Here is a 24,095-nt window from a genome sequence, read left to right on the forward strand (position 1 = left end):
ACCAGTACTGAAGGTAAGTTTGGGTTGCATCACCAGGGGAATCAGTCGTGCCCTGGTGAGGTTAGGGTGGTCATTTGGTGGGGGGGGGGGGGTCTTGGATCCCTGGGTTGGGTTGGGAGGCGGCCCTCAATCGGACACTCTGTGCCTGATTGCCAGGCACCCCCCCCAAGGGTGCGGAAAGGCCGGCAGCTATAGCTGGGTGGCCTTTCATGTCCCCGGCACACCCGCTTACCACGGATAAAATACCCATGGAGGCGGGCGAGGGCCCTTAAGTGGCCGTTAAGTGGCCACTTAATGGTCTTGAATGGGCTTGGGTGGTAGGGCCGCTTCTTACCCCCCGACCCCCGCCAGACCTCCGCAAACTTGGTCGGAGGCGGAATCGGGGCGGTCAGGCGTCCGGAGCCTGCCGCTCAATTTTACGCCGCCCCCACGCCACCATCCGACCCGCTGGGGCAGGGTAAAATTTCGGACATTAACTCTGTTTCTCTCCACACAGATGCTGCCAGACCTGTGAGTATTTCCAGCATTTTCTGTTCTCATTCCACCATTAGCCTCACTGTTGTTTTGACAGCAAAACCTGGCACAATATGTAAAAATTACGACATCGTAATAGAAACGTTTGTATCACTGACTCTGGTTATACCAATCCTATAATCTGAGCAAATAGAGTAGAAACAGGTTCTGCTACACATTCATTTCTTGTGCAGTCAATAACACATGCTGTTTTCCACCTCAGGATCCTGAATACCAGCACACTAAAAAAACTGCAAGGAGCGTGTCTGTCTTTTTTTTTGCAAATATCTGGCATACCTCATTTGTTCTTGATGCAATGATAAAATAATACATTCCAGTCGCTGAGGCAAAACCAGGGTGCTGCAGGATGAAGAATGGGCCCCTCAGGCAACTGAGAAGAATAACATTATCTCTTTGAGGTTAATTTGTTCACCGTTGAGTTGCAGGATGTACATATTTTCTGTACAACCCTGTTGCATGGGACGGACTTACATGTGATCTCAATAGTCTGAATTCTGAGACTAACCCAAACCTGACAATAGAGATTGTGTGACAACAGTGAATCAAAAGAATAGTAAACGGAAGGTAAATAAAACAAAAGTGGGCAATATTACAGCCAATTCTTTGATGCTTCATTGTATCTGCTTTGTTATTGTAGGTGGTCTTTAAAACACAACCCTAGTTCTTGAGGTAGACTGGGCTGGTATACATTGCCACAGGATCTGGAGGTTGAGTTCTGCTCTGCAGATATGCTCAGCACATCTGAGAAAATTATGTAAATCATTTCAGGAATATAAGCTACTTAATTCTGCCCACGAGCCGAATCATACTTCAAGCTGGATTTTATAACCTTGGAAGCGAGCTTCAAAAACAGCGGGCCGTCTGTGCGGACCGGACGTCGCGAAGTCGCCACAATATTCAGCGCGGTGGTTCATTTTAAGTGGCCAGGGCGGACTGGTCCCCCCACCACCGCCGCAAAATGATGTGGAGGGAGCGGGTTGTCCGTCCCCGGAGACGACGTCAGGCGCCGCTGCGAAGGCGCCAATGCTATTTTTAAAGGGCTTCGAGTCCGACATTACAATGTAAAGTTTTAAAGCGATACTGCATTAAGATTTATTTAAAAAATTAAATGCATGTTTCCAGCCCCTCTCCCGCTCCTCCCAATAACCATACACGCATTCCTTGCCCTCACCCCCCCAAAAATACTTACCGTGTGTACCTGACCTTCCACCCCCAGAAAATTCATGAACTTTTAACTTCAACCCCTAACCACCATCCCTTCCACCAATCAGATTAGTTTGACCCTGCCCCCCCCCCCCCACCCCGCACTGAAATACTAAATCTGCCATTCCCCCCCACCCCCCCCGCATCAGTGTCCCGCGCGGGAGTGCCGGCCGCTGCCACCAATATCGCACCGGAATCGACAGTGGCAGGAAGTGGATAAGTATTTCATTTATTAATTTGCATTTTTTTGATTATGTAAATGGTGCTCCCATTGCCAAGCAGCAGGGTGGCCACCACGAGGCCTCGCCAGCGCCAGCAATATCGGGCTGGGCCTTCCCGGCATCGAGGCCTGTGGCGGGCCTCTCCTGGAGGCATTTTTCGCCAGCCCCCCACCCCCACCAAGACCTCCAATGATGGGGCAGTGGGTGCTGTAAAATCCAGCCCTGGGTTGAATTTCACCAGCCCTGCAACATTGGGGATCATGACGGGGGGGGGCCTGAAACATTCTTCTGGGAGAGGCCCGCCGTGAACCCTGACGCCGAGAAGGACCCGCTGCATTTTACCACTGACGGCGTGGCCTTGGTGCAGCACCCCCCCCCCCCCACCTTCTGCTCGGCGGCAGAGCCCATTTTAATATTAAAATTAATTACAACACATGCAAATAAACTTACCTTGTCCCGACGGCTGTCCCATGGCGATATTCCGGCTGGTGGCCGGAGGTCTCGCACCTTCGAATCTCCGTTCTGAGATCCGAGGCGAGGCACTGGTAGGGAGGGTGGAGGAGTGAAATTTTCAGGGCAGGGGGTGGTGGGGGGACAGGGAATGGGGAAAAATCCCTCCATTGGCTGAGGGGATGGTGGGAAGGGGTTACAAAGTTTGGCGGGCAAAGTTGATGCTTAGGAAGAAGAGGTTTTCCAGTGTGTAAATAACATAAATGGCCATTGTGAGGGTGGGAGAGGGGCCTCGAACTGTTCACATTTTAAATTTTAATTCGCTCGCAATGTGACTTTAAAAATTTAAACTACCGGTTAGGACTTGAAGCCCTTTAAAAATGGTGTCGGTGCCTGCGCGGTGGCACCGGGCGCCATTGTTGTGGACGGAGTGGCCACCCCCTCCATGAGATCGGGGGCGGTCATTCTGCCCCCTCCATTTAAATGAGCCGCCGCACTAAACATAGCGGGGGCTCAGTGACGGGCGATCCGCACGGGCGGACCACCATCTTCAAAGCACGCCGCCACAATCGGTGACATGCTCGTAAAATTCAGGCCTTCTTTACATATTGAAGTAAAATGGTTCATTTTCCAGATTCCAGTGAATAACTTAGAGATCCATTGGTTTGCATTTTCTGGAACGGTCCTGCAAATCTGCTGTAAAAGTTATTAGTCAATGTGTGGATTATTTACAGTACATTATACTATAGAAACAGTATTACTGTTGAGATTTCGTATTCAAATGAAGGTGTGAGCCTGCAAAGTTTGCTGATTAAAGATATTAATCCAAAGCTAGACTAATAATATGTTTTCAATTGCAGTAATTTCATGAGGGATGAGGCAGTTGTTCACCATTGAGTTGCAGGATTAATTTGCTAATGCAGTTTTTTGTTACGTATACAAGTAAAATGGGCCCTTATCCAAATTCTAATGACAATGTAAACCCTTGTGAATGTAAATGATTTCAGGTTTGGAGGATTCAGAATTCAGACCCTCCAACAGCAAACCTGCAGGACTTGATTCTAAACATAAGTCAAAACAGCCATGTAGCTGAATCTTCTCTAAAAGACTATAGAACAGTTTCACTTTTGCTAATTAGCATAGATAAAAGTCAGGATCTTATCTTGAACTTGCGTGGATTGCTACATTTACTTGTGTTACAGTTCGTCTGAAGAATGTAGCAATTGAAGAATGCAGCAACTAACTGGTGTCTTTGATGTCTTCTTGGCAGCAAATCCGTATCCTCAGGACCTCCATCTTCTAAAGTATCATTTTCCTGTTCATCCATTGATGCATGCAGTGTTATTACAGCTATATTATACAGAATGCAGTACACTATCACAACCTTGAATACTTACTCTAGTGCACACTAAGATATTTTTTGAGTGGTCAAGGCCTTGGACTTGCATGGGATATGCTAAATGCCTGCTCAAAAAGTATCACATTTTGATTTATGGGAACCCTTGTAATGCACATCTACTCTCCTGCAGAGCCTATGAACTTGTGTCATCAGTCATGGTTATTTTGGAATGACCTAATAATGATCCATCCAACTTTCCATCACAAGCTGTGTGACATTGGACTGTCTCAGGCTATAGGAGTCATGACTGCCACCAGGAAAATTGTCATTGAGGTGTAAGAAGGATGGAGCGACATCAGCACATTTAATGAGTAGAATCTGCTATAGTACCTTAGAACATACATTGCAGTACTGGAAGCAGTCTATGACTCCTTGATTCTTTAGGAAATTGACATTTTTTAAAAGCCCTTCTGTCTAGCTATCTGCTGGTCCTATTTGCTAAGTTGAAAAGCTCACATGGATGCAGTGCATATTGGAAAACAATTCTGGGGTGAATTGGTCTTGGACGGTAGCACAAAATGGGGCAATTTTACACCTCTTTTACAACCTTACGCTCTCTTTTACACCTTGCCCAATATTTTTATTCACAGATTTAAATGGAAAAGAAAGTCAGACAGGGTGTAGAATGGACTATATAATTATTGTAGAATGGACTGTTTGTTCACCTTTGCCCATTTTGCACAACCATCCAAGACCAATTTAACTCCCAGTTGAGTTGTGACTTTAATCACCAGGGGCAGGCTTGTGCAATCTAAGGAATGTCCCACAATCTTCACTTTTTAAAAAATTCATTTATGGGGATGTGGGCATTGCTGGCCAGGCCAGCATTTATTGCCCATCCCTAATTGCTCTTAGAAGGTTGTGGTGAGATGCCTTCTTGAACCACTGCAGTCCATGTGGTGTAGGTACACCCACAGTACTGTTAGGGAGTTCCAGGATTTTGATCCAGTGACAGTGAAGGAATGGTGATATAGTTCCACCTCAGGATGGTGTGTGGCTTAGAGGGGAAATTGCAGGTGGCAGTATTCCCATGCATCTGCTTCCCTTGTCCTTCTAGGTGGTAGAGGTCGTGGGTTTGGAAGATGCTGTCTAAGGAGCCTTGGTGCACTGCTGCAGTGCATCTTGTAGATGGTACACACTGCTGCCACTGGTGGAGGGAATGAATGTTTGTAGATGGGGTAGCAATCAAGTGGGCTGCTTTGTCCTGGATGGTGTCAAACTTCTTGAGTGTTGTTGGAGCTGCACCTATCCAGGCAAGTGGAGAGTATTCCATCACATTCCTGACTTGTGCCTTGTAGAGGGTGGACAGGCTTTGGAGAGTCAGGCGGTGAGTTACTCGGCGCAGAATTCCTAGTCCCTGACCTGCTCTTGTAGCCATGGTATTTATACGGTTACTCCAGTTCAGTTTCTGGTCACTGGTAACCCCCAGGATGTTGATAGTGGGGGATTCAGTGATGGTAATGCCATTGAATGTCAAGGGGAGATGGTTAAATTCTCTCTTGTTGGAGATGGTCATTGACTGGCACTTGTGTAGCGTGAATGTTACTTGCCACCTATCAGCCCAAGCCTGGATATTGTTCAGATCTTGCTGCATTTCTGCGCGGACTGCTTCAGTATCTGAGAAGTCGTGATTGGTGCTGAACATTGTGCAATCATCAGTATGAAATTGTACGATTTATTGATCATAAGTTTAGTTGACAGCCTCTGCAGCACTGGTATTCTGTGAGTACTGGGTATTTTATCCTGACCTTTTAAATCTGCTGATTTGGGTGGGTGGGTGATAACAGTTTTTGCACAATCTTCTTTCTCTTTCAGCTTTAAGCTTCCAGCACCTTTGCAGCAAGAACAAGCCACCTATTGCAGAATGACTCTGTTCTGTTCCAAGAATTTGTACTAACTGCTGCTGCTTTTAAAGGCCTCTTTAAAAAATGGGCAGACAACCATTTAGAATAAAAATGTGAAGGGCTGTACAGGAACAACCTCACTGCTACTTAATTGGCTTTAAAAATACATGCTGAACATTTCAGCCTGCTTTTTGCTCCAGCGGAGAACTCTAACTAGTCACAACAGTAACAGATGGTAACTGCCTTTCGCCTACTTTCTGCCACTTTTACCACCTATATCCATGGGTAGGAACCTATAATGTCAGCAGAGAATGGAGTCCTTGAAGTGAACATGGCCAAAGTGTTTATTGAGATGGCTGACAACCTGAAGAGTTGATATTGCCTGTTTTGTTTTAAGTACGTTCTAATTGTTTGGTTTGAATAACAGGATAGGTATTACTGTCAGTGATGTTATTCTACAGACCCTTAGTGCAATTATATAAAATTCTTCTCTCTGCTATTTTAACAGATGTGTTAATCCATTAAATGTCCATATGATAACATCCTTGACAGTATATGTTCAAACAGTAATCTTTACTGAAGCAAAACTATAAGCTTCTTATTTTATTAAGTATATAATTGTAACTTAATGACACAGCTCTGTTGTAAAATAGCCCTTACAGCATGTTAGACTACCTGCAAGAAGATATTAAATGAGTGAGATAACAGATCATCAAGTTAGCACGTTGGCCTAAATATTGCTCTTCCAACTACACGGAGAAGATTAATTTCCCAGATCTTAAAGAGATGAAATGTGAGCAAAGACCCTTTACATTGTCTAGGAATTCTGGATCTTCCACAAAGTATGGACCTGCAATAGACTTGTATTCTATTTGGAAATGAGAAAGGAAGGTAATTCCTGGCGCACCCCACCTCAATGTCCTCTAGCTTTATCCAAGCAGGAACCACTTCCTGTAGCATCTCTAAGAAGCTGACAGTGAGCTTTGCATTGGTTCTCAAAGCAACCAGGCCCTTTGTTGCAGGTCTGAAAGGTTGCCCTTGCTTCCTTGCCCCAATTTCTTGGCCTGTGCCCAGGATGCAACTGAACTATGCCAATGCCCTGGTCCACAAAATTTGGCTACTTTGAGGCCTGAATAGGTTTCATACTTCTCAGTGGCTCTTGTTATCTACTGTCCAGATGAGGAGAGTACTTTCAAGACCTTTTTGCTTTTTTTCAAATTTATTGGAATATTCACAGATTTATTCAAAGTAATTTATTCGAGCCCTTTCACTTGTATGTTGTTTTCCACTTTGCAACTAGTCTGGATCTAAGCCTTAACACACATGATGATTTTCTGACATATTTGGTGGACAGAAACATAACAATCTAGAGGTTAGTTCTTGATGATAAATCATATTAACATAAGGCTGATGAATGAACAGTGGACTAAAAATATATTTGGTATATGTGCGGAAATGGGAAAAGTTGGACATGTCTGATTTGATCTGGCATAGTTTTGCAAATCTATTCTAGTGAGTGTGCCCTATTATTTTCTCGTAGGGTTTGCAAACAACTCATGGTATATTAGAAAAATTATTATTTAAAACAAATATCTCAATTCCATTATTAGATATTAAGAATAATCTTGGCTGTAGACATTGTGTTTAAACACTCATTGTAGAATGCATTCAACTAATTGTCCAGTTTCTGACAATGATATTTCAGTGCGCAAGCAGGTAAGTTTTCTCTGAGGGGTATGGAAAGTATGAGTTCATTGTATATAAAATGTTGCAGAACTTTTTATTTGAAGGCTGTGGAATGCTAAAAGTGGTGCCGTGGTTTATAAAACATTGAAAAGAAGCCAAGGTAGGGCTAATGAAACTGTACACTGCATCTTTAAAAGAGTCAAACTGAGACTATCACTGGTAAAAACTTTGAAATGGGTCCATTTCACAGTACCCAATTTTCTGATGTGATTGAATGAGTCCACCACAAAAACATTAGAGTGCACAGAAGTGTGAGTAGATGGTGCTGAGCAGAGATATACTAAGGGATAATGGTATAGCAGCTGACTTGGACTATCAGTTATTTTGGCCCAAACCCAATATGTGAATGTCTCCTCAGCTCCTGTATAATAAAAGAAAGCCAGTCTAGGTAATCTATTTTGACAGAAAGCAGACCGAGCAATTCCAGAACTACCTATTCCCATTTCTTGAGCTCTTTAAAGTATGGAAATTTATAGAATTCTTTTTGATCTCTTTTGGATGGAGAAGAAATTTTGAGTAATTTATCTTCCTTTGAAATAATAATTCTTTCTTTGGACACATTAGTCAGACTGTTTATGCAATGCTGTCATTGGCAAGTGTGAAATGACACAGAGATCACAGCACCAGTCAAGGATTCCAAAAGTAAAGTTAATCTCTATTAGGTGAATGTGTGCACATTGATATACTGCCATTTCAGCTGAGACAGCAAATTTAGGTTATTGCATTATGAGGCCTTTATAAAGTAGTTATGAATCCTAGCGCACAAAAAAATGTTGGTGAGTGATGATTGTAGCTAAACAGTATCAAAAGTGCCAGCAATGGTGTGCGTTTCTGCCCCACAGGGGATTCCATCTATGTGACAGATTTTTTCCTTCTTTGCTCTCCTCTTTTCTGCTGAGGATGGTGACTCATGCTCAGGTACTGTTCACAGCACCAGTAACTTTCCAATGCTTCCTTCCAATGGCCATTCTTCATCCATACACTTGACAATGAGTACTATCAGACTATTTAACCATGGAATGTGATCAGGAATGGAGGCATGACTGATTTTACTCTCTTGAGCCTTCTAATATTGAGGCCAATTGTAGCACTCCTTTACTAAGATTAGATAACTCAGCATAGAACAGAAATTGAACTTGGGACCCTCCTTGGTCTGATGGCATCGTACAACACACACAGACAATTGCACATGGAACTATCCCATTAAAGTTCTAATCATGTTCTATAGTGTGCGCAGTGGATGGGACAGTTAGGCAATTTGTAAATTCTGAAATGTCTGACTCAGCACAAGGACTAGAAAAAGATGTATCAAACCTTTCAACGCTCATCCATACACTTTCATATTCATTTGGTGGTGGATTATTCTCAGTTAGAGGGGTTAGTTGGCTAGGCAGCCAGAGTGAGATGCAGGAAGATGCCAAAAGCGCAGGTTCAATCCTCCTACTGGCTGTGGTAGTTCCATGGAGGCCTGCCTCCTCATCTTGCCCCATGCTTGAGGAGTGGTGACCCTCAAGCTATACATCACCAACTGTCTCTCTGTAATGGGGAGAGATGCCTATGGTCCTTTGGGACTATGGCTAGAGCAATTCTCAGGAAAGTTTTTAACATCTGAGATCACCTCACACAAGCCACCATTTTCCAAGTTTGGAAGCTGTGATGAATGAATTAGCCCAAACTCATACAGGACGCAATACGGAAACACAAATGGAACACACATAGGGATAGATTTTCACAATTGTTGTTATTTTTCTACTTTTAGTGCTGAAAGAAAACTGGCTTCAGTGGAAAGGAAAATTGAGTGGGCATATAACAGGCAATCAATCACAAATGCCATTTTCCAACACCAAAGAAAGTGAAATTCTACCCCATTGAGTTTCTCGGATTACAGATACAGTGTAATACAAAACCAGGGCCAATTTGCCCTTTCTCATACAAAGTATATGATTATTATAATTTTTGGCCCTATATTTAGAGAAATAACCTTATTAGCAGTTCTAACCTTGTGTGGAGACATCGACTACAGAAACTGTTACCAAGATTATGAAATAGTTTATTTGATTGCCACACAACAACAACAATTTGCATTTATCTTCCTCTTCTTCTTTGGCCTCCTTATCTCGAGAGACAATGGGTAAGCGCCTGGAGGTGGTCAGTGGCGTGTGGAGCAGCGCCTGGAGTGGCTAATTAATTGCCACTTAAGGGCCTTCTACCACCGCAGCTGGTTTTTTACCAGTGGCTGGCGGATGCCTCAGGCCTCCTGAACACTGCCAGGTAAAACGTGGCAGCCTTCTTGCGGGCTGGAGGGGCCCTCCTGATCAGACACCCTGTGCCCCATGGAGGGCCCAACCCCCGAAGCCTGAACCGCCCACACTGAAATAAAGACTCCCCCCCCCCCCCCAACTGACCCCCTTTGCCTCACCGGGGCCCAGCCAGTTGCCCCCGATGAGGCTGCAAAACTTACCTGTCTTGTGGGACCAATATCTATGATCCATTGGCTGGGTGAAGTCCCAGCTGTGGCCACCGCTCCCAATTTTACCTGGCAGTGTTCAGGGGGCCTGAGGCATCCGCCAGCCACTGGTAAAATACCAGCAGTGGTGGGAGAAGGCCCTTAAGTGACAGTTAATTGGCCACTTAAGGGCCTTGATTGGCCTGAGGTGGGCAGGTCATTTCTCACCGCCGCCGTCCCTGGTAAAATCACAGCGGTGGCAGGAAGATGTCGAGCATAGCCCCCTACCCCTCCGCCTTCTACTCAATTTTACTGCCACCAGCCCACTGGTGGGACTGAGAACTGCTGGCCCGCTGACTGGCTGACAGCTCTTGGAGGCAGGACTTCCTGCCTCAAGGAGGTGGAAGTTCCGGCCAAGGCCAATTAAGGGGCTGGGGAGCGTAAAATCCTGCCGTGGCTCCCCAGGCCTGGCGGAGGTGGGCTCGCCCCCAACTTTTGGGCCGGTGGGCAGGGTCTCCCCCCCAATGTAAGATTCTGGCCCAAGTGACATAAGGAGATATTAGGACAGATGACCAAAATTTTGGGCAAAGTCATAGGTTTTAAGGAGCGTTAAAGGAGGAGAGTGAGGTAGAGTGGCGGAGATGTTCCAAGTGCTCTCTTACAATGTCCCTGTAATAGATTCTAGCATTTTCCCCGATGTTTGATGTAAGGCTAACTGGTCTATAGTTCCCTAATTTCTTTCTCCCTCCTTTCTTGAATAGCCAGGTTATGTTTTTAATTGGTTGTGGGGATGATGGGAATGGACTTAGAATCAAATGTTCTTACGTTAGGGGGGAAATATCAAGAAATCAAAAAGTGCTTTTTTGGGGGAACATGTCACGATAATAAATGAGGACACATTGTGGGGGGTGGGTGGGAGAGGGGATCTTATTTGGAATAAAATTTTTCGGTAGGTTGCAGTGAAGCAGGACCTTTAAAAATTGTAATGAGAACGAAGGGCCTGAAGCCCTTTAAAAATGGCACCGGCCCCTGTGCGGTGGCGCCAGACGCCATTACCGGGGACGGAGTGGATGCTCCCTCTATGTCATCTGGGGGCGACTACTCTGCCCCCTCCATTTAAATGAGCTCCCACGGGTGGATCCACGCGGGCGGAACACCGAGATCAGAGCGCGCTGCTGCAATTTGAGGCACGCTCATAACAGTCAGCCCATCTGCTGGGTGACAATTGGCCAAGGTATCTCATACCCCAGTTTTGCTGTGTCTCTGCAGGGAATTGCTTGGACTGTACTTTCCATTTCCGTTGAGTTTGGGAACACTGCTTCTTATCCCTCTATGATGTGGCATATTTTGTGTGCTAATGCAGCTAAACCACCAAAGTATCATGCTATGCAGCAATTTCTCTCTCTCTCTCTGGGTTACTTTTGTGGACTCAGCACTACTGGTTCCAGTATTAAATTAATAGGATCCTGGTGAATGTTAGTGACTTTTACTCATAAATTGGGTGATTTTAGTAATGGCTAGAAGTAGCTGGTGAATGGTACCACGTGCAGAGAAGGTGACAATCAAAATGTAGAATTCAAATTTCCTGTATTGGGTCTTTTCAAATTCCAGCACAGATACTGCAACAGCTGAGGAGGCTATTGAGAGAGGTCCCAATGGGGGCTAACAGTGGCCTGCTGTTGTTTTGTGCAGCAGGAAGAGCCTTCTGACCCCATAAAAAAATAATTTCAATAAGTTTTGTGTGGTAATTTCAATAGAGTCTTATTGTCATTTGCAAAGTTCAAATAGCTGGTTAAGGATAGCAGTGGAGAGCACTTGCATTGATACATTTGTTTCATGTCCAGGTGATCTCCACAGCTTGCTTCTTTTAAAGTAGGGCTACCTAAATATGTGCAGCCAATGATATACCTGTTCTATACTTTCAAACCAGTGAGTGCAGTATGACTTTGCATGCACTCGAGCTCAACTTGGTCTGCACAAGCTAAACCCATATTTTAAATAGAAAATCAATGTGCCTATAATTCTGTCGACCTGAGTAGGTAGCTTACAGCTTGAAGATTGGCAAGGTCTGATATTCATTTTTGTTTTACCTGGCAGGAGCTATTTGTCACCCATGAATCCTGTGCTATTACTGGAGCACAAGCAAGCACAGCATCCAGCGGCAGCCAAAAGAGAAAAATGGTGGGTTCTATCACTTGTTGCTATATTACGTTCCTACTTTTTAGGCAAAGGATGCAGGAAAAGAAGAAGGCATAGTCAGAGACAACTGGAGCAAAATGTGTCATAAAACTGATAATGGTAGTTTCTGGACTTCGAGAAATTCTACTGCAGAGCAAGTCCCAGACTTCCTTTATCTAAGTTCATGCTTCAGATGATAAAAAACAGAGCAAGGCATGATTTTTAAATCTGGTAATTAGAAATAGAGACAAAAAACAATTTTAACCAGTCTTTTGGAGCCCTTCCTTCAGGAGAATTTGATTGTAGTTCAAACTGTCATGTGCAATAATGAACATGAAGGTCAATTTACATTTTAACCATATAACTACATCTGCATTATTGAAGTAAAACTACTCAGAATAAACTAAAACTAATTTGGACATATTTTTATTGTAATATGCCATCACAAATGACAGCATCATACATAATATCCTGTTCGGAATATTACAAGACCCAAAGTTTTTGAGGGTATTGTTACAATAAAATCTGCAGGAACCCTCAGAACTAATTCTGAAATCCCCCTAGAATTCTTTCATTCTTAAAGGTTTTAGCAAAATCTGCAGTAATATTTTTCAGCTTTTTTTTAGTTAATAGAAACTGAATGCAGATAGAAACTGGTGGAGTGTTGCACAGCTGCCTTACTCTCCTCTCATAGAAGGTCTGTAAGGAAACAAATTTGTTCATTAATTTATCACAGAATTGTTACAGCACAGAAGGAGGCTCTCTGAATGATGTCAGGAAAACATGCAATGCCAAATGAGGATTTTTAATTCATTGGTTGGAAACTTAAAAAAAGAAGGAACGCTGGAATATAACAGACAACTTTTACAAAGACTTTGCCACAGCTAAAAATGGCCACCACCATTTTCATTTGAAAACCTTGCACCTTCTAAGGCATCAAAAGTGGAGACACAAGTATGATTAGCCTGTACCCAAAATAATGACTTGCCCTATTGATTGAACTACCTGAGATTGCTTTAATTAGCAAGATATTCAAAGTCATCCTGGGACATTAGCATTGAAAGGGCAAAACCTTCCAGGGGAAAACATTGGCACCATGAAGCTTGAGAGATGGAAATTCCTAAACTTGAATCTCATTAGAAGGTACCAGAGAATACACTGAGAGAGTCATGTGACCATCTTCCATCTCTGTAAAAGTGGGGATTTCCCTTGGACAAGCAGAAAAGCCAGTGACTCATTCTATGCAGAAGCCAGTAGGGCTATCTCTCTCTCTCTCTCCAGAAGGCCTGGTGGGGCATGTGAAGCAGAGCTGCTAGCTGCTAGATCTAAGACAAAAACACCGAGAAAGAAGCCCTCTGCTCAACTTTCTCTAAGAACAACTGTCAACACAGAACTTCAGGACCATGAGCTCAACCGGAAGACCATTAAGGTCACCAGACAACACAGACTGTGTATTATTTTTTATTTGTTCTGGACTCTAATCCAACACAAATCTGTTCCTCAGCACTCTCTAATCTAGTTATGTGTGTATGATTCTCGTGGGTGATTGTGAGTGAAAGTGCGGCATAATTTTATATTTTCTTTAGATCGGGTTTAGATTTTTATTTATTTAGAGAAACAGCACTGAAACAGGTCCTTCGGCCCACTGAGTCTGTGCTGACCAACAACCACCCATTTATACTAATCCTACATTAATCCCATATTCCCTACCACATCCCCACCATTCTCCTACTACCTACCTACACTAGGGGCAATTTACAATGGCCAATTTACCTATCAACCTGCAAGTCTTTGGCTGTGGGAGGAAACCGGAGTTTTAAGTATAATAAATTCACTACTTTCTTCTTTAAACTCAGGAAAACCTGTCTGATTTGTTCTTTTATGATCACCACATAGAAACATATAAAATAGGAGCAGGAGTAGGCCATTCGGCCCTTCAAGCCTGCTCCGCCATTCATTATGATCATGGTTGATCATCCAACTCAGTAACCTGTTCCCACTTACGCCCCATATCCTTTGATCCCTTTAGACCCAAGATCTATACCTAACTCCTTTTTGAAAACATACAATGTTTTGGTCTCAACTGCTTTCTATCGTAGTGAAATCCAGAGGCTCACCACTCTCTGGGTGAAGAAATTTCGCCTCATCTCAGTCCTGAACGGTTTACCCCGTATTCTTAGACTATGGGTTTGGGTGTTCAGGTCCACTGCTCCCTGAAGGTGGCAACGCAGGTAAATAGAGTGGTCAAGAAGGCATATGGCATGCTTTCCTTCATCGGACGGGGTATTGAGTACAAGAGTTGGCAGGTCATGTTACAGTTGTATAGGACTTTGGTTCGGCCACATTTGGAATACTGCGTACAGTTCTGGTCGCCACATTACCAAAAGGATGTGGATGCTTTGGAGAGGGTGCAGAGGAGGTTCACCAGGATGTTGCCTGGTATGGAGGGCGCTAGCTATGAAGAGAGGTTGAGTAGATTAGGATTATTTTCATTAGAAAGACGGAGGTTGAGGGGGGACCTGATTGAGGTGTACAAAATCATGAGAGGTATAGACAGGGTGGATAGCAAGAGGCTTTTTCCCAGAGTGGGGGATTCAATTACTAGAGGACACGAGTTCAAAGTGAAAGGGGAAAAGTTTAGGGGGGATATGCGTGGAAAGTTCTTTACGCAGAGGGTGGTGGGTGCCTGGAACGCGTTGCCAGCGGAGGTGGTAGATGCGGGCACGATAGCGTCTTTTAAGATGTATCTAGACAGATACATGAATGGGCAGGAAGAAAAGAGATACAGAATCTTAGAAAATAGGCGACATGTTTAGAGAGAGGATCTGGATCGGCGCAGGCTTGGAGGGCCGAAGGGCCTGTTCCTGTGCTGTAATTATCTTTGTTCTTTGTTCTTTTATGACCCCTGGTTCTGGACTCCCCCACCATCGGGAACATCCTTCCTGCATCTACCCTGTCAAGTCCTGTTAGAATCACCAAGGTAAAAGGTAAAACACTCAATGAATTGGTAAGCACATCCACTGTTTAAAGGAATAAACCCTGTTGCGGTCAAACAAGAGGAAGGACAGGAAGGGAGCCTCGTGATCCCTCCTCATCTGATCATAACAATGAGCAATTTACTTAGTGCCATTTTCCTGACTTCTCCCCGTAACCGTGCACATTCTTCCTTTTCAGATAACTATCTAATTCCCTTTTGAATACCTCGATTGAACCTGCTTCTACCACACTCTCTGGCAGTGCATTTCAGATCCTAACCACTCGCTGCAAGAAAAGGTTTTTCCTCATGTCGGTATTGCTTCTTTTGCCAATTACCTTAAATCTGTGCCCTCTTGGTCTTGATCCTTTCATGAGTGGGAACAGATTTCCCCTATCTGTCCAGACCCCTCATGATTTTGAATCTCTATCAAATCTCCTCTCAGCCTTCTCTTCTCCAAGGAAAACAGTCCCAACTTCTCCAATCTACGTAAATCAAGTTCCGCATCCCTGGAATCATTCTTGTGAATCCTTTCTTCAATCTCTGCAATGTTTGTTTGTTCAACCTGGTTCCAGCCTCCCAGAACATTGAAGCTTTTAGTTTAATTTTCAAATCAAGGTCTGTCTCAATAAAAAAACATGCTTTGAATACAAAGTCATAGCATCCAACAAGTCAGCTACACAGAATGCAGTCTGCACACAAGGGGCTGAATTTTACAAGACCCCGACATTGGGGTTCATGGCGGGAGGGGCGGAAAATGCCTCCGGGAGAGGGCTGTCATGCACCCAGACAGCAGGAGGGCCTGGCCCGATATTGCCGGCAGCGGCCAGGCCTCGTGGTGGTCCCCCTGCCACTCGGCAACAGGACCTCCATTTACATATTCAAATAAGTTATACTTACGCCGCTGCCTTCCATCCCGGCACAATCTTCCTGCTGCTGGCCAGCACTCCTGTGCCTTCGAATTCCTGTCCAGGAAATGAGGCAGAACATTGGTGGGGAAGGGGGAGGTGGTACGTTTCGCAGTGCGAGAGGTGGGGGGGGGGGGGGGGGGAGGAGAATGTGGTAAAAGTGACATCATTGATGTAGGGGATGGTGGTAAGGGTTTTAGGTTAAAGTTTATAAACTTTGTGTGGGGGGGGAAGGTCAGGTGGACAAGTTAAGTGTTTTGCGGGGGAGAGAGCAAGTAATTTAATTGCTATTGGGGGTGGGAGAGGGGCAAAATTAATGTATTTCATTTTTTTACATTCATCTTAGCTTTAAATATTTAAATTTAACAGTTGGGCTCAAAGCCTTTTAAAAATGGTGCCAATGCCTGTGCACAGGCAGCTGACGCCATTACTGGGGATGGACAGCCTGCCCCTCCACATGATCGGGGGGGAGCAGCCCACTCCTGCTATTTAAATAGGCCGCTGTGCTTAGGATCACGGCGGCTCCGCAACGTGTGGCCCATGTGGATGGGCCGCCAATGTTCCACAGTGAGCTTCAAAAATTCAACCCAAGGACTCTATCATACATTGAACAAATATGTTGTGTCGGTCTTCACAGTAGAAGACACAAATTACATACCAGAAATAAAGGGGAATCAAAGGGCTAATAAGAGTGAGGAACTTAAGATAATCAATATCAGCAGGGAAAAAGTATGAGAGAAAATTAAGAGACTAAAAGCAGACAGAGCCAGAAGTATTTAGATGAGCACTTAAAAAGCCATAGCATACTGGGCTACGGGCCACGTGCTGGAAAATGGGATTGATGGCCGGCACGGGCACGATGGGCCGAAGGGCCTGTTTCTGTGCTGGATAACTCTATGACTCTATGACACTATGAGAACCCTAGGGCCTGATGGCCTACTTCCCAGGATTCTAAAAGAAGTAGCTGCAGAGATAATGAATACAGTGGTTATGATTTCCCAATATTCCCTAGATTCTATAACGGTCCCAACAAACTGGAAGTTAGGAAATGTAACACCGCGATTCAAGAAAGGAGGAAGAGAGAAAACAGGGAACTGCAGGCCAGTTAGCTTGACATAAGACATTGGGAAAATGTTGGAATCGATTATTATGGAAGTCTTAACAATGCACTTAGAAAATCATAGTTTGAACAGATAGAGTCAACTTGGTTTTATGAAAGGAAAATAATGTTTGACAAATGGGTTTTTTGAGGATGTAACTAGTAAAGTAGATATAGGGGACCCAGTAGATGTAGTATACATGGATTTCCAAAAGGCACTCTAAGGTGCCACCCAAAGGCTAATATGCAAGATAAGGGCTCATGAAGTTGGGAGTAATATATTTGCAGGAATGGAGGATTGGTTATGGAACAGATTCCTGGGATGAGAGGGCTGTCCTATGATGAGAGGCTGAGTTTAGAAGAATGAGAGGTGATCTCATTGAAAAATAAAAGATTCTGAAGGGTAGATACTGAGAGGTTATTTCCCCTGGCTGAGAAATCTAGAACATGAGGGCACAGTCTCAAGATAGAGGTTGATCATTTAGGACTGAGATGAGGAGAAATTTCTTCACTTAGAATCTTTGGAATTGCCTATCCTAGAGGGTTGTGGATGCTCCATCGTTAAGTATATTTAGGGCTGAGATGGACAGATTTTTAGTCTATCAGAGAAACAAGAGATATGGGGAACGGGTGGGAAAGTGGAGTTGAGGCAGATCAGCCACGATCATACTGAGTGGTGGAGCAGGCTTGATGGGCCGTATCGTCGACTCCTGCTGCTATTTCTTAAGTTTTTATGTTTTTATGTGAGAGCCAATCCTATTTTTGAAGATATAAGTAAATATTTGGCATTAGAACATAAGAATGGTTGTTACAGATCCTGCAACATCTTTGCTAGAACTGTCTATTCTTCATATCAATGAGGATACAAACTCAAGAGTACTTCGTAAAGTTTGAGGAAATTTCAAATGCAATACATAGAGAAGTACAGTGCAATACTTTGAGCTGAGAGGATTAAAGGATGATCTGACAGAGGTGTTTAAAGTATTTTCTCTGGTGGGGAATCAAAAACAAGGGGACATCGTCATAAAACTAGAGCTGATCCATTCAGGAGCAAAATCAGCAAGCGCTCTTTCACGCAAATGGTAGTAGGAATCTGGAACCCTCTCCCACAAAAGATTGTCGATGGTGGGACAATTGGAGCTTTCAAGACTGAGATCAATAGATTTTTGTTAGGTAAAGGCATTGTGAAGCAAAGGCAGTTACATGGTGTTTAGGTGCAGATCAACCATGATTTAATTGAAAGGTAAAGCAGGGGCTAAATGACCTGTTCCTGTTCCTAATGGCCCTATTTTCCCTCAAATTTTAGAATAAAACTGATAAAATGGATATTTCATGGTGAATTGGAAAATTATATTCCCGCAGTTCAGGATAACCCAATAGCTGAAACATTGCAAAGCAAGGAAAGTCTTAAGGTGATATATACAAGAGAGAATATTAAGCAATTTTTCATTATCTCATTTTTAAAAATTCTTTCACGGGATGCGGATGTTGCTAGCTAGGCTGGCATTTATTGCCCATCCCTAATTGCCCTTGAGAAGGTAGTGGTGTGATGCCTTCTTGAACCACTGCAGACCATGTGTTGTAGATACACCCATAGTGCTGTTAGGAAGGGAGTTCCAGGATTTTGACCAAGTGACAGTGAAGGAATGGCAATATAGTTCCAAGTCAGGATGGTGGCAGAGAACCTGCAGGTGCTCCCACGCATCTGCTGCTCTTGTCCTTCTAGCTGGTAGAGGTCGTGGGCTTGGAAGGTGCCGTTGAAGGAGCCTTGGTGAGTTGCTGCAGTGCATCTTGTACATGGTACACACTGCTGCCACTGTGCATCAGTGGTGGAGGGAATGAATGTTGAAGGTTGTGCATGGGTGCCAATCAAACGGAATGCTTTGTTCTGGATGCTGCCAAGTTTCTTCAGTGTTGTTGGAGCTGCACTCATCCAGGCAAGTGGACAGTCTTCCATCACACTCCTGACTTGTGCCTTGTAGATGGTGGACATTTTATGGGGAGTCAGGAGGTGAGTTTATTGCTGCAGAATTCCCAGCTTCTGACCTGCTCTTCTACCCATAGTATTTATGTGGCTGGTCCAGTTCAGTTTCTGGTCAATGGTAACCCCCAGGATGTTGATATTGGGTGATTCAGTGATGGTAATGCCATTGAGTGTCAAGGGGAGATGGTTGGATTCTCTTTTGTTGGAGCTGGTCATTGCCTGGCACTTGTGTGGTGCGAATGTAACTTGCCACTTATCAGTCCAAGCCTGAATGTTGTCCAGGTCTTGCTGCATATCTGATGAGTTGAAAATGGTGCTGAACATTGTACGATCATTGGCGAACATCCCCACTTCTGACCTAATGATGCAGGGAAGGTCATTGATGAAGCAACTGAAGATGGTTGGGCCTCAGATACTACCCTGAGGAACTCCTGCAGTGATGTCCTGGAGCTGAGATTATTGACCTTCAACAACCATAACCATTTTCCTTTGCGCTAGGTATGACTCCAACCTGCAAAGTGATTTCCCCCTGATTCCCATTGACTGCAGTTTTGTTCGGGCTCTTTGATGCCACACTTGGTCAAATGCTACCTTGATGTCAGGGACAGTCACTCTCACCTCATCTCTTGAGTTCAGCTTTTTTGTCCATATTTGGACCAAGGCTGTAATGAGGTCAGGAGCTGAGTGGCCCTGCCGGAACCCAAACTGAGCGTCACTGAGCAGGTTATTGCTGAGTAAGTGCTGCTTGATAGCACTGTTGACGACACCTTCCATCACTTTGCTAATGATCGAGAGTAGATTGATGGGGCAGTAATTGGCCGGGTTGGATTTGTCCTGCTTTTTGTGTACAGCACATACCTGGGCAATTTTCCACATTGCCTGGTAGATGCCAGTGTTGTAGCTGTACTGGAACAGCTTGGCTAGGGACACGGCCAGTTCTGGAGCATAAGTCTTCAGTACTATTGCTGCAATGTTGTCAAGGCCCATAGCCTTTTCAGTATCCAGTGCCTTCCGCCATTTCTTGATATCATGTGGAGTGAATCAAATTGGCTGAAGACTGGCATTTGTGATGCTGGGCATCTCAGGCGGCCAAGATGGATCATCCTCTCAGCACTTCTGGCTGAAGATTGTTGCAAATGCTTCAGCCTTATCTTTTGCACTGATAGAAACATAGAAACATAGAAAATAGGAGCAGGAGTAGGCCATTCGGCCCTTCGGGCATGCTCCACCATTCAAAAATGATCATGGCTGATGGTCTAATTCAGTACCCTGTTCCCGCTTTCTCCCCATATCCCTTGATCCCTTTGGCATTAAGAAATATATCAATATCTTTCTTGAATATATTTAATGACTTGGCCTCCACTGCCTTCTGCGGTAGAGAATTCCACAGGTTCACCACCCTCTGAGTGAAGAAATTCTCCTCATCTCGGTTCTAAATGGCATACCCCATATCCTGAGATTGTGACCCCTGGTCCTGGACTCACCAGCCATCGGGAACATCCTCCCTGCATCTTACCTGTCTATTCCTGTTAGAATTTTATAGGTTTCTAAGAGATCCCCTCTCATTCTTCTAAACTCCAGTGAATATAGGCCTAGTCGACCCAATCTCTCCTCATACGTCAATCCTGCCATCCCAGGAATCAGCCTAGTAAATCTTCTTTGCACTCTCTCCAAGGCAAGAACATCCTTCTTCAGATAAGGAGACCAAAACTGCACACAATACTCCAGATGTGGCCTCACCAAGGCCCTGTATAACTGCAGTAAGACAGCCTTGCTCCTGTACTCAAATCCTCTTGCAATAGAGGCCAACATACCATTCATCTTCCTAATTGCTTGCTGCAGCTGAATGCAAGGACACCCAGGTTTCATTGCACCTTCCCCTTTCCTAATCTATCACCATTCAGATAATAATCTGCCTTTGTGTTTTTATAACCAAAGTGGATAACCTCACATTTATCCACACCATGCATTTGCCCACTCACCCAACTTGTCCAAATCACTTTGGAGCCTCTTTGCATCCTCCTCACAGCTCACATTCCCCCCCCCCAGCTTTGTGTCGTCTGCAAACTTGGAAATGTTACATTTTGTTCCCTCACCCAAGTCATTAATATATATTATGAATAGCTGGAGCTCAAGCACTGATCCCTGCGGTACCCCACTAGTCACTGTCTGCCACCTGGAAAAAGACTTGCTTATTCCTACTCTGTTTCCTGTCTGTCAACCAATTCTCAATCCATGCCAGTATATTATCCCCAATCCCATGTGCTTTAATTTTGCACACTAACCTCTTATGTGGGACCTTATCAAAAGCCTTCTGAAAATCCAAATACACCACATCCACTGGTTCTCCCTTATCTACACAAAAAAACTCCACTAGATTTGTTCAGCATGACTTCCCTTTCATAAACCCATGCTGACTTTGCCCAATCCCGTTTATGCTGGGCTCTCCCAACATTGAGGATGGGGATATTTGTGGAGCTTCTGCTTCCTGTTAGTTGTTTAATTGCCCACCATCATTCATGACTGGATGTGGCAGGACTGCAGAGCTTAGATCTGATCTGTTGGTTGCGGGATAGCTCAGTTCTGTCTATCGCATGCTGCTTCTGCTGTTTGGCATGCTGTGTTGTAGCTTCACCAGATTGACACCTCATTTTTAGGTATGCCTGGTACTGCTCCTGGCATGCCCTCCTCCATTTTTCATTGATCCGGGATTGATCATCCGGCTTGATGGTAATGGTAGAGCGTGGGATATGCCGAGCCATGAGATAACAGATCATGTTTGAATACAATTCTGATGTTGCTGATGGTCCATTGCACCTCATGGGTGCTCAGTTTTGAGTTGCTAGATCTGTTCGAAATCTATCGCATTTAGCACAATGGTACACCACACAACACGATGGAGGGTATCCCCAATGTGAAGGCAGGACTTCATCTCCACAAGGACTGTGCTGTGGTCACTCCTACTAATACTGTCATGGACAGATGCTTCTGTGACAGGTAGATTGGTGAGGATGAAGTCCAGTAGGTTTTTCCCTCTTGTTGGTTCCCTCACCACCTGCCGCAGACCCAATCTAGCAGCTATGTCCTTTAGGACTTGGCCAGCTCGGTGGTGCTACGAAGCCACTCTTGGTGATGGACATTGATGTCCCCCACTCAGAGTATATTCTGTTCCCTCGCTACCCTCTGTACTTCTTCCAATTGGTGTTTAACATGGAGGAGTACTGATTCATCAGCTGAGCAAGGGCAATGGGTGATAAGCAACAGGAGGCTTCTGATGGCATGAGATTTCATGGGGTCCGGAGTCAATGTTGAGGACTCCCAGGACAACTCCCTCTCGACTAAAATACCACTGTGCACCACCTCTGGTGGGTCTGTCCTGTCAGTGAGACAGAGCATATGCAGGAATAGTGATATTGGTGTCTGGGACATTGTCTCTAAGGTAAGATTCTGTGACTATGACTATGTCAGGCTGTTGCTTCACTAGGCTGTGGGACATCTCTCCCATTTTTGGCACAAAACCCCAGATGTCAGTAAGGAGGACTTTGTAGGGTCGACAGGGCTGGTTGTGCCATTGTTGTTTCTGGCGCCTAGGTCGATGCCAGGTGGTCTGTCCAGGTTCATTCCTTTTAGACTTTTCTCTAGTGGTTTAGGTGCAAGTGAGTGGCTTATGAAGTTTTTATATCGTGTAAACATGTACTGTACTAAACTAGTAATAAGCAAGACTGTATTTAATGAGCAACTACTAAATTGTTTAACCAGTGGCACATGCAAAATGAACAACTCAGATACTGTGACATCATAGCAGTTACTGTGACTTCATGTGATGAGTGACATTTTGTGGTAGAGTGTCCTACAGGATGTTTTATCGCTCCAAACTGTAAGTCTATCAGTTTATATTAGGCTCGAGGCATTGGGAAAATATTTCATTCTGGATGGATTGGTTTTGGAAACTGTTTCTTGAAAATGCCTATGATTAGAATTTTTTTTGGCAAAGAAAACCCAAAATCTTAGATTTCAAAATCTAAGAATTGTGCTGAATAAGATAAAGGGAACCCATTTGTCACATCCTCATTTGTACATTTAAAAGCTGCCACAGTGAACAATTCTTCAAAAATGTCATAATTTGATGGAAATTACATGTTCTACCTACAGCAAAGATAGAAATCCACCCCAAACTACACCAGATCATTTAACCCAGTGCCAGGCTAAACATTATGCTCAAATGTTTAATTTGAGAAGAAAAACTGCATAAAATTGCATCAGAGATGTATGATGTAGGTGAGAACTAATGTTACAGTGCAGTAGGTTTCATCTGTCTGCTGGACTCACCACTGCTGAAGATATATTTTATTTTCAGAATACTTTGTGAACTCTTCAGACCTGTTATGCTATGGCTAAATCTTGTAACATTGCACATCTTGGCAGAAATACAAAGAAATCGATCTCCATATTTATCTAACTATTATGAAACCACACCCTCTAATATAATTCAAATTGCTTAAGGTTCTTTCTCAGAGAAAGCAGTTACAGTTAAGTTCAGTGATTCCCCCACTTAAAGGGAGCACAGGTGAGAGACAAATTCTCCCACAGCCAGTCCCTTTGCATTCAGCTCAATGCAGGGAGCGCAGGAGTACTAAATATACCATCTAATGTAATTAGCAGTGTCTTGCTAGTAGTGGAATCAAATGTGCAGTCCGAGAGGTGTGGCCTGAGGCTGACCAGTTGGAACTGGTTTGTGTGTGAAAGGTATTTATTCAAGGGAATATCTGTAGGAACATAACAAAATGAAGTGCTAACAAAATGAGCTTGCAACAGAGTGAATTTGTTGTGGAAATTAGGTGCAGAGGGAAAGAAGGTACTAAGAAAAATATTGAATGAACAAAAACAGAAGAGAACAAGAAAGGAGGAGAGAGAATTTAGGCAATTTAAATTGAAGGAATAAAAACAGAAAGTGCCGGAAATACACAGCTCTGGCAGCACCTGTGCAGTGAGGAACAGAGTTAACGCTTCAGGTCTGTGACTTTCATCAGAACTGGCAAAGGTTAGAAATGTAATAGGTTTTGAGCAAGTGAAAAGCAGAGGAGGGGAGAAGAACAACAAAAGGGAAGG

At 44.0% G+C, this 24,095-nt stretch overlaps 1 long non-coding RNA gene across 1 annotated transcript in view; it reads left to right on the forward strand.

Moving 5' to 3' along the window:
* The first annotated feature begins 1,882 nt into the window (after window positions 1-1,882).
* LOC137358286 (uncharacterized) overlaps window positions 1,883-24,095 on the forward strand; it is a 45,379-nt gene continuing 23,166 nt past the window's right edge. Inside the window, exons 1-2 of the long non-coding RNA XR_010971213.1 lie at window positions 1,883-1,957; window positions 11,941-12,024. This is a non-coding gene — a long non-coding RNA (uncharacterized lncRNA). The remainder of the gene's footprint in view (window positions 1,958-11,940; window positions 12,025-24,095) is intronic.

Source organism: Heterodontus francisci, chromosome 1 (assembly GCF_036365525.1).
Source record: "Heterodontus francisci isolate sHetFra1 chromosome 1, sHetFra1.hap1, whole genome shotgun sequence".
NCBI classification, from domain to species: Eukaryota; Metazoa; Chordata; class Chondrichthyes; order Heterodontiformes; family Heterodontidae; genus Heterodontus; species Heterodontus francisci.